Source organism: Leuresthes tenuis, unplaced genomic scaffold (genome assembly GCF_036924035.1).
Source record: "Leuresthes tenuis unplaced genomic scaffold, fLeuTen1.0.hap1 SCAF_10, whole genome shotgun sequence".
Classification (NCBI taxonomy): domain Eukaryota; kingdom Metazoa; phylum Chordata; class Actinopteri; order Atheriniformes; family Atherinopsidae; genus Leuresthes; species Leuresthes tenuis.
Window position 1 is genome coordinate 24,249,534 of NW_027325364.1, and position 19,712 is coordinate 24,269,245.

A 19,712-nucleotide genomic window follows, 5' to 3' on the forward strand; every position below is an offset into this window, starting at 1 on the left:
ACTATGAATTAGTTTATCTATTATCAATAAGGATACTTCTACAACTACTATCAAAGTATGTCCGGACTTCTTATGTTGTCAGTTGCTATATATGAATAAGTGGGTAGCTACTGACAAGCATTAAGCATGTCACACAGCCCAAACATGTAACATTCAACAGGACACTTACACAACACATTCAAAGTTGACAAACAGTCAGACAACATACAAGAACATATACCCCAGCCGGCATTGCTCCCTGCCTATTTTCCTACAACTCATTATGTGTGCGCACACCTTTATTCACAAACTCTTCAACTTATACTCTTTTACCGAAGCTGCTACAGCTCGATTGGCCGAATACCCTTAGATCCTATTTAGGTGAATTTTACATCTGCCTTACATGTAACAGATTAGCGGTTTAGCAGTTTTAATTTAGTTTGAGTGAAGTAATTAATTTTATAGCAAAATCCGAAATCGTGAAGAACTCATGAAAGTAAGCTTATTCTCGGATTCCTGAAACTTTAGATTTGATCTTTCTTTTACTGCAAAGTACAACGTTGTTTTTTTTGTTTAAATCTTTCTAGACATGGTAAATATGAAGGACAAAGAAGTTTTAACATAGTTTGAGTGAAGGAATTAATTTTATAGTTAAAATCCCAAGAGTCTGCTGAGAAAAGAGAGTGAATGCAAAGTAGGCTTTAACATGGCTCTGGGAGCGAGCCGAGTGCGGGCTAACCGGGAGAATTGCTTGAAAGAAACGCGACACCGAATGAGCGGTCAGAACAAAGCCTCAATACGGTGTTCCCGTGGTGTTTGTGGCTGCCTTGTCTTTTGCACAGAGTTAAAGACAAGGCAGCCATCGAATAGGGCCCGATTGTTCCTACTTGGTCAGCCGAGGAGCAAGGGGGGAAGCAAGCGTCTCAGTCAAGCAAAGCTCACCATGGGGAAGGTGGCTATGCCAACTAGCCTGATGCCCTGCTTCCGCAGTGACGGATAATCGTACTCTGGTTTCTCTTCATAACGTACAAGTCTTTCGCCTTTTACTAAAGACTTCCGTGGAGAACAGCACTAATGAGTTAATTCTATTTTTGGCAGGCTTTACCTTTGCGGGTGAAGCCCTTTCTGTCTGTGCAAAAGAAATCTTGTTACTGTGCAGAGTGACTTCTCTGAGTAGAGTCGCCTTACTTGTTGCGACTGTGCCGATGTTCGAAGCTGGACTGCAAAGTTGTTGCTTGAATGGTGCTCGCTGGAGCGTGCGGGAGTGCAAAGTTATACCATTTAAAAGGGCTGGAGATTGCTCAGTGCAGCGGGTGGGCGGAGGTGCAAAGTGACACTCTGGCCACCTATGGCCATAAAAAGAACACCACTACAAGTGCGCATTGTGCCAGGAAGGGCCCTCGGACGTGAACCAGTGGACAGTTATCGCTTCTCGGCCTTTTGGCTAAGATCAAGTGTAGTATCTGTTCTTATCAGTTTAATATCTGATATGTCCTCTATACGAGGACTACATATTAAATGGATTTTTAGGAATAGGAGTTGAAAAAGGAGCTTGCTCCGTTCACTCCAAGCATCGACCCGGTACTGCAGTGCCACTGGGAACGGTGCGCTCTCCTCTGCTATTGTGAAAAAGCAAACAGCGGTGCAGGATGGAAGTTTCAGGGAGCCCAAGATGAAACTTTCTTTTAGTCTGCTGAGAAAAGAGAGTGAATGCAAAGTAGACTTTAACACGGCTCTGGGAGCGAGCTTTGTGCGGGCTAAACGGAAGAATTGCTTTAAAGAAACGCGACACCGAATGAGCGGTCAGAACAAAGCCTCAATAAGGTGTTCCCGTGGTGTTTGTGGCTGCCTTGTATTTTGCACAGAGTATAAGACAAGGCAGCCATCGAATAGGGCCCGATTGTTCCTACTTGGTCAGCTGAGGAGCAAGGGGGAGGAGCAAGCGTCTCAACCAAGCAAAGCTCACCATGGGGAAGGTGGCTATGCCAACTAGATTGATGCCCTGCTCCCATAGTGACAGATAATCGTACTCTGGTTTCTCTTCATAACGTACAAGTCTTTCGCCTTTTATTAAAGACTTCCGTGGAGAGTAGCACTAATGAGTTGTTTCTATTTTTGGCAGGCTTTACCTTTGCGGGTGAAGCCCTTTCTGTCTGTGCAAAAGAAATCTTGTTGCTGTGCAGAGTGACTTCTCTGAGTAGAGTCGCCTTACTTGTTGCGACTGTGCCGATGTTGCTTGAATGGTGCTCGCTGGAGCGTGCGGGAGTGCAAAGTTATACCATTTAAAAGGGCTGAAGATTGCTCAGTGCAGCGGGTGGGCGGAGGTGCAAAGTGACACTCTGGCCACCTATGGCCATAAAAAGAACAACACTACAAGTGCTCATTGTGCCAGGAAGGGCCCTCGGACGTGAACCAGTGGACAGTTATCGCTTCTCGGCCTTTTGGCTAAGATCAAGTGTAGTATCTGTTCTTATCAGTTTAATATCTGATATGTCCTCTATACGAGGACTACATATTAAATGGATTTTTAGGAATAGGAGTTGAAAAAGGAGCTTGCTCCGTTCACTCCAAGCATCGACCCGGTACTGCAGTGCCACTGGGAACGGTGCGCTCTCCTCTGCTATTGTGAAAAAGCAAACAGCGGTGCAGGATGGAAGTTTCAGGGAGCCCAAGATGAAACTTTCTTTTAGTCTGCTGAGAAAAGAGAGTGAATGCGAAGTAGAATTTAACACGGCTCTGGGAGCGAGCCTTGTGCGGGCTAAACGGAAGAATTGCTTGAAAGAAACGCGACACCGAATGAGCGGTCAGAACAAAGCCTCAATAAGGTGTTCCCGTGGTGTTTGTGGCTGCCTTGTCTTTTGCACAGAGTATAAGACAAGGCAGCCATCGAATAGGGCCCGATTGTTCCTACTTGGTCAGCCGAGGAGCAACGGGGGGGAGCAAGTGTCTCAACCAAGCAAAGCTCACCATGGGGAAGGTGGCTATGCCAACTAGCCTGATGCCCTGCTCCCGCAGAGACGAATAATCGTATTCTGGTTTCTCTTCATAACGTACAAGTCTTTCGCCTTTTACTAAAGACTTCCGTGGAGAACAGCACTAATGAGTTGTTTCTATTTTTGGCAGGCTTTACCTTTGCGGGTGAAGCCCTTTCTGTCTGTGCAAAAGAAATCTTGTTACTGTGCAGAGTGACTTCTCTGAGTAGAGTCGCCTTACTTGTTGCGACTGTGCCGATGTTCGAAGCTGGACTGCAAAGTTGTTGCTTGAATGGTGCTCGCTGGAGCGTGCGGGAGTGCAAAGTTATACCATTTAAAAGGGCTGAAGATTCCTCAGTGCAGCGGGTGGGCGGAGGTGCAAAGTGACACTCTGGCCACCTATGGCCATAAAAAGAACAACACTACAAGTGCTCATTGTGCCAGGAAGGGCCCTCGGACGTGAACCAGTGGACAGTTATCGCTTCTCGGCCTTTTGGCTAAGATCAAGTGTAGTATCTGTTCTTATCAGTTTAATATCTGATATGTCCTCTATACGAGGACTACATATTAAATGGATTTTTAGGAATAGGAGTTGAAAAAGGAGCTTGCTCCGTTTCACTCCAAGCATCGACCCGGTACTGCAGTGCCACTGGGAACGGTGCGCTCTCCTCTGCTATTGTGAAAAAGCAAACAGCGGTGCAGGATGGAAGTTTCAGGGAGCCCAAGATGAAACTTTCTTTTTGTCTGCTGAGAAAAGAGAGTTAATGCGAAGTAGACTTTAACACGGCTCTGGGAGCGAGCCGAATGCGGGTAAACCGGGAGAATTGCTTTAAAGAAACGCGACACCGAATGAGCGGTCAGAACAAAGCCTCAATACGGTGTTCCTGTGGTGTTTGTAGCTGACTTGTCTTTTGCACAGAATAAAATACAATGCAGCCATCGAATAGGGCCCGATTGTTCCTACTTGGTCAGCCGAGGAGCAACGGGGGGGAGCAAGTGTCTCAACCAAGCAAAGCTCACCATGGGGAAGGTGGCTATGCCAACTAGCCTGATGCCCTGCTCCCGCAGAGACGAATAATCGTACTATGGTTTCTCTTCATAACGTACAAGTCTTTCGCCTTTTACTAAAGACTTCCGTGGAGAGCAGCACTAATGAGTTGTTTCTATTTTTGGCAGGCTTTACCTTTGCGGGTGAAGCCCTTTCTGTCTGTGCAAAAGAAATCTTGTTGCTGTGCAGAGTGACTTCTCTGAGTAGAGTCGCCTTACTTGTTGCGACTGTGCCGATGTTGCTTGAATGGTGCTCGCTGGAGCCTGCGGGAGTGCAAAGTTATACCATTTAAAAGGGCTGAAGATTGCTCAGTGCAGCGGGTGGGCGGAGGTGCAAAGTGACACTCTGGCCACCTATGGCCATAAAAAGAACAACACTACAAGTGCTCATTGTGCCAGGAAGGGCCCTCGGACGTGAACCAGTGGACAGTTATCGCTTCTCGGCCTTTTGGCTAAGATCAAGTGTAGTATCTGTTCTTATCAGTTTAATATCTGATATGTCCTCTATACGAGGACTACATATTAAATGGATTTTTAGGAATAGGAGTTGAAAAAGGAGCTTGCTCCGTTCACTCCAAGCATCGACCCGGTACTGCAGTGCCACTGGGAATGGTGCGCTCTCCTCTGCTATTGTGAAAAAGCAAACAGCGGTGCAGGATGGAAGTTTCAGGGAGCCCAAGATGAAACTTTCTTTTAGTCTGCTGAGAAAAGAGAGTGAATGCGAAGTAGACTTTAACACGGCTCTGGGAGCGAGCCTTGTGCGGGCTAAACGGAAGAATTGCTTGAAAGAAACGCGACACCGAATGAGCGGTCAGAACAAAGCCTCAATAAGGTGTTCCCGTGGTGTTTGTGGCTGCCTTGTCTTTTGCACAGAGTATAAGACAAGGCAGCCATCGAATAGGGCCCGATTGTTCCTACTTGGTCAGCTGAGGAGCAAGGGGGAGGAGCAAGCGTCTCAACCAAGCAAAGCTCACCATGGGGAAGGTGGCTATGCCAACTAGATTGATGCCCTGCTTCCGCAGTGACAGATAATCGTACTCTGGTTTCTCTTCATAACGTACAAGTCTTTCGCCTTTTATTAAAGACTTCCGTGGAGAGTAGCACTAATGAGTTGTTTCTATTTTTGGCAGGCTTTACCTTTGCGGGTGAAGCCCTTTCTGTTTGTGCAAAAGAAATCTTATTACTGTGCAGAGTGACTTCTCTGAGTAGAGTCGCCTTACTTGTTATTATCAAAAGCAGGTGTGAATTTCAGATCATAATTTTCAAAAAGCTGATGAGAAATGGTGAAAATGCCTGACTATACACCATCAAATGCGGGAGCGGAGGTGTTCGGCTGTGAGTAGGTGTTAATATCCAACCATAATTGCTGAAAAATGTGTTAGAAAAGGTAAGAATGCCGGACCATACATCATCAAAAGCGGGAGAGGTGGTGTCCGGCTGCAAAAAGGTGTGAATGTTCGACTAAAGTTTGTAAAAAAGCGGGTAAAACAAGGTGCGAATGCCCGACAATGTATGATCAAAAGTTGGAGCGGAGGTGTTCAGCTGCAAGAAGGTCTTAATGTCCATCAATAATTGCTAGAAAACATGAAAGAAAATTTTCGAAAATCAAACCGCACATGATCATAAGTGGGAGAGGAGGTGTTCAGCTGCAAGAAGGTGTCAATGTCCACCCATAATTCTTTAAAAATGGGTAAAAAAAGATGCGAATGCCCAACCATACATCATCAAAAGCAGGACTGGATGTGTTCGGCTACAAGAAGGTGTGAACGTCCAACAAAAGTTGGTAAAAAGCAGTTGGTAAAAAGAAAAGGTACAGAAAACCAAACATAATCAAAAGCGGGAGCAGAGCTGTTCGACTGCAAGTAGGTGTGAATGTCAGATCATAATTTGCAAAAACCTGATGAGAAAGGGTGAGAATGCCTGTCCATACATCATCAAAAGCGAGAGAGGTGGTGTTCGGCTGCAAGTAGGTGTGAATGTCCGACTAAAGTTAAAATATATTAGCAAAAGCGAGAGGAGAGGTCTTCGGATGAGAGTGGTTGAGAATTTCCCACCATAATCTATAAAATGTAGTGAAAAAAAGGCATGATAGAACACTAAAAGGTGGAGCGGAAGTGTTCGGCTGCAAGAAGGTGTGAATGTCAGATCATAATTTGCAAAAAGCTGATGAGAAAGGGTGAGAATGCCCAACTGTACACCATCAAAAGAGGGAGCGGAGGTGTTCCGCTGTAAGAAGGTGTGAATGTCTGACCATAATTACTGAAAAATGTTTTAGAAAAGTTAAGAATGCCTGTCCATACATCATCAAAAGCGAGAGAGGTGGTGTTCGGCTGCAAGTAGGTGTGAATGTCCAGCCATAATTACTCACAAACGGGTAAGAAAAGGTAGTATTGCCAGACCATACATGATCAAAACAGGGAGCGGAGGTGGTTCAGCGGCAAGACGGTTTGAATGTCCGACTAAAGTTCAAATATATTAACAAAAGTGGGAGGAGAGGTCTTCGGATGAGAGTGGTTGAGAATATCCAACCATTATTTATAAAATGCGGTGAAAAAAAAGGTGTGATAGAACACTAAAAGGTGGAACGGAAGTGTTCGGCTGCAAGAAGGTGTGAATGTCCGACTATATTCGGTAAAAAGCAGGTGAAGCAAGGTCTGAATGCCCAACCTTACATCATCAAAAGCGAGATCAGAGGTGTTTGGCTGCAAGAAGGCCATAGTTTGCCAAAAGCGGGTAAGGTGCGAATGACCGACTAAATATCAACAAAAGTTGGGGCGGAGGTCTTCGGATGCAAGTGGGTGTGAATATCCCACCATACAAGTATGGTGGAGAGGAAGCTGTGAATGGCCGACCATAGTTTGCAAAAAGCGGGTGAGAAAAGGTGCGAATGTCCAACCATACATGATCAAAACAGGGAGTGGAGGTGATTGGCTGCGACAAGGTGTGAATGTCCACCCATAATTAATGAAAAGCGGGCAACAAGTAGGTTCGAATGCCCAACCGTACATCATCAAAAGCAGGAGTGGAAGTGTTTGGTTACAAGAAGGTTTGAATGTCCGAGCATTGTTTGTAAAAAGCAGGTAAGAAAAGGTTCGAATGCCCGAACCTACACAATCAAAAGAGGGAGCGGAGGTGTTCCGCTGTAAGAAGGTGTGAATGTCCGACCATAGTTGGTAAAAAGCGGATGAGAAAAGGTTAAAATACCCGACTGTACACAATCAATAGCGGGAGCGGATGTGTTCGGCTACAAGTAGGTGTGAATGTCCAGCCATAATTACTCACAAATGGGTTAGAAAAGGTAGTATTGCCACACCATACATGATCAAAACAGGGAGCGGAGGTGGTTCAGCTGCATGGTGTGAATGTCTGACTATAGTTTGTAAAAAGCGGGTAAAACAAGGTGCGAATTCCCGACAATATTTGATCAAAAGCGGGAGCGGAGGTGTTCAATTGCAAGAAGGTCTGAATGTCCAACCATATTTTGTAAAAACTGGGGAAGAAAAAGCTCGAAAGCCCGACTATACACCATCAAAAGCGGCAGCGGAGTTGTTCAGCTGCAAGAAGGTCTGAATGTCCATCAATAATTGCTGAAAAACATGAAAGAAAATTTTCGAATATCAAACAGCACATGATCATAAGTGGGAGAGGAGGTGTTCAGCTGCAAGAAGGTGTCAATGTCCACCCATAATTCTTTAAAAATGTGTAAAAAAAGGTGCGAATGCCCAACCCTACATCATCAAAAGCAGGACTGGATGTGTTCGGCTACAAGAAGGTGTAAACGTCCAACCAAAGTTTGTAAAAAGCAGTTAAGAAAAGGTTCGAATATCCAACCAAACATAATCAAAAGCGGGAGCAGAGCATTTCGACTGCAAGTAGGTGTGAATGTCAGATCATAATTTGCAAAAAGCTGATGAGAAAGGGTGAGAATGCCCGACTATACACCATCAAATCCGGGAGAGAAGTTGTTCGACTGTGAGTAGGTGTGAATCACCGACCATAATTGCTGAAAAATGTGTTAGAAAAGGTAAGAATGCCTGTCCATACATCATCAAAAGCGAGAGAGGTGGTGTTCGGCTGCAAGTAGGTGTGAATGTCCAGCCATAATTACTCACAAACGGGTAAGAAAAGGTAGTATTGCCAGACCATACATGATCAAAACAGGGAGCGGAGGTGGTTCAGCTGCAAGGTTTGAATGTCCGACTAAAGTTCAAATATATTAACAAAAGCGGGAGGAGAGGTCTTCGGATGAGAGTGGTTGAGAATTTCCAACCATAATCTATAAAATGCGGTGAAAAAAAGGTGTGATAGAACACTATACGGTGGAGGGGAAGTGTTCGGCTGCAAGAAGGTGTGAATGTCCGACTATATTTGGTGAAAAGCAGGAAAAGCAAGGTCTGAATGCCTAACCTTACATCATCAAAAGCGAGATCAGAGGTGTTTGGCTGCAAGAAGGCCATAGTTTGCCAAAAGCGGGTAAGGTGCGAATGACCGACTAAATATCAACAAAAGTGGGGGCGGAGGTCTTCGGATGCAAGTGGGTGTGAATATCCCACCATACAAGTACGGTGGAGAGGAAGCTGTGAATGGCCGACCATAGTTTGCAAAAAGCGGGTGAGAAAAGGTGCAAATGTCCAACCATACATGATCAAAACAGGGAGCGGAGGTGTTTGGCTGCGACAAGGTGTGAATGTCCACCCATAATTAATGAAAAGCGGGCAACAAGTAGGTTTGAATGCCCAACCATACATCATCAAAAGCAGGAGTGGATGTGTTCGGCTACAAGAAGGTTTGAATGTCCGAGCATAGTTTTTAAAAAGCGGGTAAGAAAAGGTTCGAATGCCCGAACATACACCATCAAAAGAGGGAGCGGAGGTGTTTCTGCTGTAAGAAGGTGTGAATGTCCGACCATAGTTGGTAAAAAGCGGGTAAGAAATGGTTAAAATACCCGACTGTACACATTCAATAGCGGGAGCGGATGTGTTCGGCTACAAGAAGGTGTGAAAGTCCGACCATGGTTTGTAAAATGCGGTTAAGAAAAGGTGCAAATGCCCGACAATGTATGATCAAAAGAGGTAGCGGAGGTTTTCGGCTGCAAGAAGGTCTGAATGTCCAACCATAATTTGTAAAAACCGGGGAAGAAAAGGCTCGAAAGCCCGACTATACACCATCAAAAGCGGGAGTGGAGGTGTTCAGCTGCAAGAAGGTGTGAATGTCCATCAATATGTCTAGATCGACTTCAACAAAGAACAACATTGGATTTTGCAGTAGAAGAAAGAGCAACACTGAAGGATCAGGAATCCAGGAATAAGCTTCTTTTCATACGTTCTGCATGATTTCGGATTTTATGTATAAAATGAATTACTTCACTCACCTTCCCATGGAAGGTATTCTTAACTGCTTTTTACAAACTTTGGTCAGACGTTCACACTTTCTTGTAGCCGAACACATCCAGTCCTGCTTTTGATGATGTATGGTTTGGCATTCGCACCTTTTTCTTTACCCATTTTTAAAGAATTAAGGGTGGACATTGACACCTTCTTGCAGCTGAACACCTCCTCTCCCACTTATGATCATGTGCGGTTTGATTTTCGAAAATTTTCTTTCATGTTTTCTAGCAATTACTGATGGACATTTAAACCTTCTTGCAGCTGAACACCTCCGCTCCCGCATTTGATCATACATTGTCAGGCATTTCCACCTTGTCTTACCCGCTTTTTACAAACTTTAGTCGAACATTCACACCTTTTTGCAGCCGAACACCACCTCTCCCGCTTTTGATGATGTATGGTCCGGCATTCTTACCTTTTCTAACACATTTTTCAGCAATTATGGTCGGACATGCACACCTACTCACAGCCGAACACCTCCGCTCCCGCATTTGATGGTGTATAGTCGGGCATTCTAACCGTTTCTCATCAGCTTTTTGAAAATTATGATCTAAAATTCACACCTGCTTTTGATAATGACAAGTAAAGCGACTCTACTCAGAGAAGTCACTCTGCACAGACAGAAAGGGCTTCACCCGCAAAGGTAAAGCCTGCCAAAAATAGAAACAACTCATTAGTGCTGCTCTCCATGGAAGTCTTTAGTAAAAGGCGAAAGACTTGTACGTTATGAAGAGAAACCAGAGTACGATTATCCGTCACTGCGGGAGCAGGGCATCGGGCTAGTTGGCATAGCCACCTTCCCCATGGTGAGACGCTTGCTCCCCCCCCTTGCTCCTCGGCTGACCAAGTAGGAACAATCGGGCCCTATTCGATGGCTGCCTTGTCTTTTACTCTGTGCAAAAGACAAGGCAGCCACAAACACCACGGGAACACCGTATTGAGGCTTTGTTCTGACCGCTCATTCGCTGTCGCGTTTCTTTCAAGCAATTCTCCCGGTTAGCCCGCATTCGGCTCGCTCCCAGAGCCGTGTTAAAGACATCCTCCTGGCCCCTCCCACCCCGGAGAGGGCAGCCAGAGACTGGCTGCAATAGGCATCCCCGCTACCTGGGACACAACACAGGGCAGGAGGGCCTGATGTCCACCAGGCTCTGCACCAACCCACCCATACTGTGGCATGTCCAGGGAAACCCAGACCCCCCAGGCACAGGCAGGGCCCCGCCCCGGGCGCAAGGCAGCGGCCAGCCACCAGGGCCCAGGCCCAGCAACACCACCCACGCCAGAGCTGCCCGGTCACCCGGTACAGAGCAAGCAGCTACCACCCCAAGGCCCCTAAGGGACCCCGCCCCACACCGCAAGACAACCCCACCCGCAAGCCCCCAAAACTGCCCTCCAATTCCGACACACAGTCCCCCCCAGCAATGACCAACCCGGTCCCCACGACCCGAGAGAGCACCAAACGCCCAAAGCCACACAGCCCCCCCCAGCACACACCCAACCGCCCAGAGCGACGGGACAGCAACCCACCACCACCACTATGTGATCAAGCTAATCAGAGGGGACCAGAGAGAATTAAATTCAGCCAATTGATGTTTTGAGGAGGCAGACATTGTTTCCATGCTAAAATCATCTAAAAGAACATTTCTGAACTGGTTAATACACAGATTGTTCTTCGCTTTCCAGTTCATGAGAATAGTGTTCTATGCGATACAAAACACTGTGAGGATCATGTGTGCTAAGCTAAATTCCACGCTGATGTTGTCTAAGTCACCCAGTATGCACAGTGTGGGTCATGCAGGAATGCTACACTTTAGCCATGTTGATTGGTCCGCACAGACTTCAAGCCAGAACTTCTGGACAGGCGCACAAAACCACAAAGCGTGTGCATAATCATCAGGTGTGTTATCTGTGCAATGTGAGCAGATGTTTGAGTGTGTTAGACCCATCCTGAACATCCTTTGTCCTGTATAGTGTGTTCTATGAAGAATTTTGTATTGTATGAGCTGTAAATTAGGATTTTGAGTCATTCTGAAGGTGTTCAAACATATTTGTGGCCAGAAGCTATGACTAGAACTGATGGATAAATCTGCCTCCCATTTTGAGGACGGTAGAGACATTGTGTCATCTATCTTAGACAATAATTTATATATTTTTGATAGTAGTTTTGGGGTGCAGATGCTTAGAAATTCTGCTACCCTAATCGGGAGTTGTAAGTCTGGTTGGTGGAGGATATATTTCTTTGTTATTATAGACTTAAGTTGTTGATATTCTAGGAATTTATTGCTGCCTATCTCATGCTGTGATATGAGCTCATCAAATGAAATAAAATGTACCAGCATCCTCCGCTCTCCATTCGAGTCCCCTGGCAGCAGCCACCGTGTCGCTGCGTCGGTCAACTGCTGCGCAAAGGTGAACGGGCGGTCCGTGGGGCCCACTTTGGTCCTTCTGAACCGGCGGCAATGGTCCTCCGCCGAGTACCCCAGGCGATCCAGGACTGCCCTCTTGACGTCCGCATACTGGCTTCGAGAACGAGCAGGAAGGCTCAGCGCCGCCGTTTGGGCGTCCCCAGACAGGAGGGGAAGCAACCGCACGGCCCACTCCGCCTCCGGCCATCTGCACGCCGCCGCCGTTGCCTCGAACATCCCCAGAAATGACTGAGGGTCGTCTTCAGGCGTCATGTTATAGAGGCCGACCCCAGTGAGCGAGGGGGCCGGTGCCGGTCATTTGCAGGTTATACACAGTAACACTCAATACAATGCATATAAGAATTATTTTCCATTACATTCCTCCCTTTTGATTATAATAATACCATTATATTAATCAACCCAAAAGAAACAAGGAAAATAATAACTTTATCTGTAAAACATCAGCCTGCATTTGCACACAACGTGAGTTTAAAATGCAGGCATCATAGTGATAAAGGGTCCAATGATAAACAATCAAAACATGAACAATTAAACATGATTATCTTCATCCCTCTCTAAGTCAGCGTCACTAGAGGAAAAATTTTGAAAGCAAAAAAGTTCTTTGAGTCATTTGAATCATTTGGTGAGATACATACAATGAGGCCTCGCACACAGGGAACAATACAGCAGCCCTGTATTATTGCTTCCTGTGAAATCAAGATACAATGTGCACATGCTGGTTACAAATAAGAAAATACAAACAACAAACAGTTTCTGCCATGGTTCACACCATGTGTATGATCATCTTCATCGCAGGTCTCAGTAAGGATGTTTCAATCTTCGTGTCAGCGGTTACTAGCACTTAACACACCGGTGGAGTACAGCTTTTACTGCTGACTCTTATCTTTGTCCTTCCGGGCGTGTTGGTTAGGCTGATGTATGTCAGGGTGGAAGTCATCTACTGGTTCTGGTACCTTCTTACAGTGACTGGCATGAATCCAGGTTGCTCTCTCTGCAACTTTAACAGCTGTGTGAGTGACCAGTAGCACCTGGAACGGGCCTTGCTAACGTTTGGACTTCCAATGTTTCCTGCAAAGTTCCTTCACCACCTGTCATCTGGTTGGAGTGGGTGCAGAGGTGTGTTTTCTGTGGCTGGAAGGGCTGCTTTTACTGTCTGTGAAACTTGATATAGAACAGTGGAAAGGTTTCGACAGTAAGACAACATAGCATCATCACAAACAGTTGTGGAAGGGAGGGGTCTGGTTACAGGTCCCAATCCCAGGTTAGGAGGTCTGCCAAATAAAATTTCAAATGGGCTGAGATTCACTCGAGCTCTGATTCTCATTCTCATGTAGGTAAGCACAATAGGTAATGCTTTTGTCCATGGCAGACCTGTTTCTTCACAACATTTGGCTAACTTGGACTTTAATGTACCATTTTCTCTTTCCACAGCACCTCCACTCTATGGATGATAAGCACAATGTGTGCGCAAGCTTATTCCCAGGAATTTACCAACCTCAGTCAATGCAGTGTTTACAAAATGTGTGCCATTATCACTGCTGATCTTCTCTGGAATGCTCATCTAGGAATGATTTCTGTTTAGCAGTGCTTTAGTCACTGCATTACTGTTTGCATGTTTTGCAGGGAAAACTTCAACCCATTTACTAAACACGTCCACTATTACTAGTGCATATTTATTTCCTTCAGCTGGTGTAAGTTCAACAAAATCCATTATCAAATGTTCAAAAGGTCTCTCTGGTGGAGTGTGTACAGCTTGTGATGTGTATAATGCCTTTCCTACATTATGTGTGGCACAAACCATACATGACTGACAGTATTTTTGCGCATATGAACCCTTTTGTGAACCACTGAGCAGTGAGTGCATTCAGCATCCCCCCTTTTGACACATGGTTCAACCAATGTGTCAATTTTGCAAAATGAGGAAAAAAATGTTTAGGTAGACAGGGTTTACCATCAGGTCCCATCCAAACACCATCCGTATGAGTTGCACCCACAGAGGACCAAATGCGTTTTTCATCTGCAGAGGCAAAAGTTAGCAAAGCATGGAGATCTGTGAGGGAGTCTTCTGCCTGCAAAGAGAGGGAAGCGAAAACAGGAAAATATTTAGCTGCTTGTTTAGCTGCAGCATCAGCTCTGGCATTGCCACAAGCAACAGGATCGTCTGAGTTAGTGTGAGCCGCACACTTACACTGTAGGCAAAAGGATCGCATCAAGAAGATCAGAAACCTGCTTGGAGTTCAGAATAGTTTTACCATCTGATTTAAGGAAATGCCTGTGTTTCCACAGCGCACCAAAGTCATGAACAACACCAAAAGCATAGTAAGTGCAATAAGCTCAGCAGTTTGAGCAGAGAAATCTTTAGGAAGAGAACCAGACAACAAAGTGTCATGTGAAGAACATACTGCAAACCAAACACAGTTAGTACCTTTGGCTGGATCACGCAAAGCTGATCCATCTACAAAAAGAATCATGTCAGAGTTTGGAAGAGGACTCTCTAAAAGATCAGGTCGGGGTGTACAAACTTGTTCCAAAACAGCTTCACAGTCATGAGACTCCCCATCCTCAGGAGTCGGAAGCAAAGTAGCAGGATTCAGAACAGTACAACGTTTAACAGTGACATTTGGCAAATCAAGGAGCACAGAGGTGTATCTGAGCCAACGAGCAGTTGAAAGATGTGAAGTTTCCTGCTCGAGAAGAATAATGGCAACAGCATGAGGAACCAAAACAGTCAAATTAGCGTAGCCCACAATATCTCGGGAGGCCAGGACAGCTTTCTCTGCAGCTGCAACAGCACGAAGACAACCAGGCAGGCCTGCAGCCACAGAGTCCAGTGTTGCTGAGAAATAAGCCACTGGCCTTTGCCTGCCCCCATGTTCCTGCATATGAACAGATGTCATACAACCATGCTTCTCATCAACTGCCTGTATGAAAGGTTTATGAGGATCTGGAATGCCAAGTGTTGGTGCTGTTTGAAGAGCCAGCTTAAGCTGACTAAAGGCTGATTCAGCCTCAGGAGTCCATGGAACACGATCAGCTGACTGGAGGCCTTTTCCATGGATAAGAGCACCTAAGGGAGCTTTGAGAAAAGAGTAGTTAGGAATAAAGTTCCTGCAGTAAGATGTTATACCTAAGAATGACATAAGCTGTTTTTTAGTAAACGGTTTAGGAATGTTCTGAACTGCAGCAACACGTTTAGGAGAAAGTGAGCGCCCATCCTTAGAAATCACATGACCCAAAAAGGTGACTTCGTCCTGTACAAACTGTAACTTAGACAGGCTGGCTTTATGGCCATAAGAATGAAGATGTTGTTGTTTAGATGGACAACATAAAAGGATGTCATCCACATACTGCAAAAGAGCAAAGCCTGTGGTTAATTGAAGTTAATCCAGACCAGCTTTGAGGGCAGCATTGTAAATAGTGGGACTTTCACAGTACCCCTGGCATAACCGGGTAAAAGTCCAAGATCTCCCTTCAAACTAAAAAGCAAAACAAAATGGCCTATCAGGGTGCACTGGCGCAGAGAAAAATGCATTAGACAAGTCAACCACTGAGAAAAACTGTGCATCTGATGGAATTTGAGACAAAATAGTGTGTGGGTTGGGCGCAGTAGGAGCACGTGGCTGAACTGCAGCATTCACCGCTTAGAGGTCCTGTACAAAACGTCATTCATCTGGCTGGCCAGCATCTTTAATCTTTTTAACAGGAAACAATGGAGTGCGCACAGGTGAATTTTCACAAGGAACAATAACGCCTGTTTTCTGAAAAGATTGAAAAACAGGTTTAATCCCTTTAATTGCTTCAGGCTTCAAAGGATATTGTTTTTTACATGGACAAAAGTCTGATTTAGGGGTGACAATTACTGGTTCACAGCCTTTTATCAACCCCACATCATATTTGCTCTTAGCCCCAAAATCATTGGGCACTTCAGCCAACATGGGTATCGAAGACAAATCTGTTTCAGATAAAAAAAACATGCTTCAAAATGTGATTCTGGGGTAGGAATTAATTCCACAGTTCTTTGACAATGCATTGTACTCAAAAATGTTTTTTTTGTATGCTGACAATCGTTCAGAAAACATCAAATTTGGATCAGCAGGTGAAACGGTCCAATCCGTTTCTTTCTGACATGTAGCAACAAACTCTCCCACACCTTGTCAATGCCAATGTGTAGGTTTGGCCAAGGAAATGTGAGGGCGAGTACCACAAACTGCTCTGGAGTGAGCGACACAGCCAATAAAGTAGGCGCACATATTTTTTCACTTCTTCTCATAGTCATTGTCAGGCCCCAAAGAAATGTGTGATGTGCAGTGCAAATCAGCAGGTTGCATGAAATCAGAAAGGGGTGAAACTAACGCTTTTGCTTCTTCCACTAGTTGTTGTGAAAAAGGAGAGCTGGGAAGTTTCCACTCATAAGCATATGTAAGTTCCGATGAATCAAACTGCACTGCTGTGAAAACTTTGTCAGACTGTAACATAATCTTAACACCCTCTGGTTTAGAAGTTAAAATAATGCCTAATTTACACATGAGATCACGGCCCATCAGGTTAATGGGACACAACTCTGATAACAAAAATGAGTGTTTGAAGGAGAGCCAATCGGGAGTGACACAAGCAATGGGCGTTGTCATTTTCTCCTTCACAACCTGGCCTGATGCAGACATAGAGTAAACGTGGTTTCCACTTAACTTTGGAGGACAATCAAACTCCCCTGACGTCACTACTGATGAACATAAGTTCCTATATTCTGAGACAAATATCTTTGCTCTAGGACGGAAATAGCATGCAAAACTTTACTACGTGAATCACAGTCGGCAAGCGTTTCTTCACTGCACAGAGCAGGAAAAATGTGTGTGTGTGTTGTGCTATCACCCATTAGTGGAGGCTCCACTGGCGCGTGACGTCCAGAACCTGCCTTCCACCCTCAGTCAGCCTTTTGCCCAATTTCATCACTTTTCAGCTGTGGACAGTCCTTCTTCCAGTGTCCAGTCTGGCCACAGTAAAAACAAATATTCGGATCATAGCTCTGACGTGGCCCATTTCGACCTCCTCTCCCACACGTCCACATCTTCGACTTCGGCCTCGTCCTCTGTTTACACCAATGCGTAATACATGGTCATGGCTGCCAAATGCAGATCCTTTTCACACTTGTCCCTTTTGATGGTCTTACATGTCTCAACTTGGTTCTGAGCATGGCGAGCATATCGGCGAACGTCAGCCAAACGAGGACCCTCACACCATCCCACGTAAATGTTCTTTACTTCAGTGGCGACATCTGGCATGAGGCCTTTAATTATTGCATTGCATGCAATACTCTCCCATGGTCCTGGTTCATTACCCAAATCCGTTGGTCTCTGATGACCGCTGTGCTTGCTGACTTCCTCAAGGATGCGGTGTACAAAATCATCAGTCCCTTCACCTGGTTTTGTTTGCAGGTGTAAATGTGGGACATATTGATTTTGGTTGGAAATTGAGTGTTGATGGCTTGACACAGTCTTTGGATGGCTGCTTCATATTGAGCGTTATCATTATGTCCTCGTTCACTGTTGGTAGGTCGCAAATCCAGTTGTAGCATACTGGCCTCTATTTTGCAGAGGTCGGTCGGTTTTAACTTTTTTGCCAATATGCGACGCAATTCAACCCCGGTCGGGCAGAATTGTGCACAGAAATCTCGCAACTCGTCAGCAAAACGGGGTCCAGAATTCTCTGGATCTGGTAAGCATTATGCTTCCATGATGTCAGTCTCAGTCCAGGGTCGATAAACTAGTAATGGTCCAGTGAGACCTGCAACTTTAACCATAGGCATGGTTTGAATCTGGTTTTGTTTTTTCTCACGTTTAGATCTCCGAAGTCCAGATTGTGGGGAAAGGATTTTTGTCACAAGTTCTTGGGCAGGTACGCTGGAGGGTGGGGTAAAGAGGTGCAGAAGGAGAAAAAGTGTTATCAGTGGAATATGGTGGTGGTTTAAAAGAAGATTCAGTCTTAATCAGAGCTGAATTATCTTTTCGTCCACATACTAAATTATTATCATCATTCCGTCATGGCATTTGTTTAGCATTTTCCTTTCTGTCTCTTAATACACTTTATTTTTTCCAACATTCTATACCTTTCTTACTTCTTATTTAAACTTCATTTTCTTTTTTTTTTGCTTCATCTCTTTCCCATATTTGCAAAACTTTTCTTCTAATTTTCTTATTTCTAACATACTAAAAGAACCTTCAGGTGGAAAACCTCTGGACCATATTTCTTTTTCATTTCATCATACTTAGGTCCCCCGGTAGGGTCAAAAGTCTGAGACCTACTGTTTCCCATTCTCAGACTTGGAATGGGGAAATATATTCCTTCACTCAAAGGACGTCTCCAATGAGGACCTTAATCTGTACTCACACTTCTTTGGAGTACTTCACACTTCTTCGGACTGCTTCAAAAGGTTCACTTACCCGTGAAATCTCTGTCTCACTAATGACACAACCGGGAAACCCTCTTTTATTCAAATAAAAACTAAAAAGCAGTCCTATCGTCTCAGACTATCATATTTCAAAAATGATCCCAGCGCTGGTATTCAGGAAAAGGACCTGCCAGTCCTCTCTCTCAGAAAAGGCCTAGCAAGGTTGGAACTGCTACTTCAGTCCAGGCTGGCCATGCACTGCGGTCCGGTCCAGAGACACCAGTCGAGGGATCCTGTTTGTGACGCCAAAATTGTGGTGGAAATTTGGTAACGCACAGAGTCAGTTATTTTCTTCTGAGGAGATAAGAGGATTTAATAATAATATCTTGCAAGAGAGAACAACACAGTACAGAATACAGAGTTGCTCTGACCCCTGAAGCAAAAACACACAGTTATATTGCCCGCTCATCACGTCATCTGTCTTTGGGTATGGTTGATTGTTCTTCTAACTTTCCTCCCCAACCATCAGTTTAGGTTACCCAAAAGGAGTGTATTGCTCCATCACAAGTATGCTTCTTTCTCATACAGGGTAATATGAAGAATTTTATGCCTGAAACCTATTTAGACATGCAAAAATATGAAGGATAAAGCAGTTTTAACTTGGTTTGAGTGAAGGAATTCATTTTATATAAAAAATCCGGAATTGTGTAGAACTCGTGAAAAGAAGCTTATTCTCGGATTCCTAAAGGTTTAGTGTTCTTTGGTATACTGCAAAGTAATACTTTCTTTTTTGTTGAAACCTATTCAGACATGGATAAATATGAAGGACAAAGCAGTTTTAACTTGGTTTGAGTGAAGGAATTCATTTTATATCAAAATCCGGAATTGTGTAGAACTCGTGAAAAGAAGCTTATTCTCGGATTCCTGAAAAGGTTTAGTGTTGTTCTTTCCTATCCTGCAAAGTAATACTTTCTTTGTTGTCGAAACCTATTCAGACATGGATAAATATGAAGGACAAAGCAGTTTTAACTTGGTTTGAGTGAAGGAATTCATTTTATATCAAAATCCGGAATTGTGTAGAACTCGTGAAAAGAAGCTTATTCTCGGATTCCTGAAAAGGTTTAGTGTTGTTCTTTCCTATCCTGCAAAGTAATACTTTCTTTGTTGTTGAAACCTATTCAGACATGGATAAATATGAAGGACAAAGCAGTTTTAACTTGGTTTGAGTGAAGGAATTCATTTTATATCAAAATCCGGAATTTTTTAGAACTCGTGAAAAGAAGCTTATTCTCGGATTCCTGAAAAGGTTTAGTGTTGTTCTTTCCTATCCTGCAAAGTAATACTTTCTTTGTTGTTGAAACCTATTCAGACATGGATAAATATGAAGGACAAAGCAGTTTTAACTTGGTTTGAGTGAAGGAATTAATTTTATGTCAAAATCCGGAATTGTGTAGAACTCGTGAAAAGACGCTTATTCTCGGATCCCTAAAGGTTTAGTGTTGTTCTTTCCTATCCTGAA

At 44.5% G+C, this 19,712-nt stretch overlaps 10 non-coding genes across 10 annotated transcripts; 9 read left to right on the plus strand and 1 right to left on the minus strand.

Moving 5' to 3' along the window:
* Nucleotides 1–981: 981 nt before the first annotated feature.
* LOC140317221 (U5 spliceosomal RNA) lies at nt 982–1,095 on the plus strand. The gene has a single exon (XR_011917554.1). It is a non-coding gene; the product is annotated as a U5 spliceosomal RNA (small nuclear RNA).
* Nucleotides 1,096–1,403: 308 nt separating this feature from the next.
* LOC140317121 (U2 spliceosomal RNA) lies at nt 1,404–1,594 on the plus strand. Its single transcript, XR_011917466.1, has one exon. It is a non-coding gene; the product is annotated as a U2 spliceosomal RNA (small nuclear RNA).
* Nucleotides 1,595–2,005: 411 nt separating this feature from the next.
* Nucleotides 2,006–2,119, plus strand: LOC140317175 (U5 spliceosomal RNA). Its single transcript, XR_011917511.1, has one exon. It is a non-coding gene; the product is annotated as a U5 spliceosomal RNA (small nuclear RNA).
* Nucleotides 2,120–2,404: 285 nt separating this feature from the next.
* Nucleotides 2,405–2,595, plus strand: LOC140317243 (U2 spliceosomal RNA). Its single transcript, XR_011917574.1, has one exon. It is a non-coding gene; the product is annotated as a U2 spliceosomal RNA (small nuclear RNA).
* A 411-nt stretch (nt 2,596–3,006) lies between these two features.
* LOC140317374 (U5 spliceosomal RNA) lies at nt 3,007–3,120 on the plus strand. The gene has a single exon (XR_011917694.1). It is a non-coding gene; the product is annotated as a U5 spliceosomal RNA (small nuclear RNA).
* Nucleotides 3,121–3,428: 308 nt separating this feature from the next.
* LOC140316999 (U2 spliceosomal RNA) lies at nt 3,429–3,620 on the plus strand. Its single transcript, XR_011917354.1, has one exon. It is a non-coding gene; the product is annotated as a U2 spliceosomal RNA (small nuclear RNA).
* Nucleotides 3,621–4,031: 411 nt separating this feature from the next.
* LOC140317220 (U5 spliceosomal RNA) lies at nt 4,032–4,145 on the plus strand. Its single transcript, XR_011917553.1, has one exon. It is a non-coding gene; the product is annotated as a U5 spliceosomal RNA (small nuclear RNA).
* Nucleotides 4,146–4,430: 285 nt separating this feature from the next.
* LOC140317365 (U2 spliceosomal RNA) lies at nt 4,431–4,621 on the plus strand. Its single transcript, XR_011917686.1, has one exon. It is a non-coding gene; the product is annotated as a U2 spliceosomal RNA (small nuclear RNA).
* A 411-nt stretch (nt 4,622–5,032) lies between these two features.
* LOC140317177 (U5 spliceosomal RNA) lies at nt 5,033–5,146 on the plus strand. Its single transcript, XR_011917513.1, has one exon. It is a non-coding gene; the product is annotated as a U5 spliceosomal RNA (small nuclear RNA).
* Nucleotides 5,147–10,017: 4,871 nt separating this feature from the next.
* On the minus strand, nt 10,018–10,131 carry LOC140317219 (U5 spliceosomal RNA). Its single transcript, XR_011917552.1, has one exon. It is a non-coding gene; the product is annotated as a U5 spliceosomal RNA (small nuclear RNA).
* Between the last annotated feature and the right edge of the window lie 9,581 nt (nt 10,132–19,712).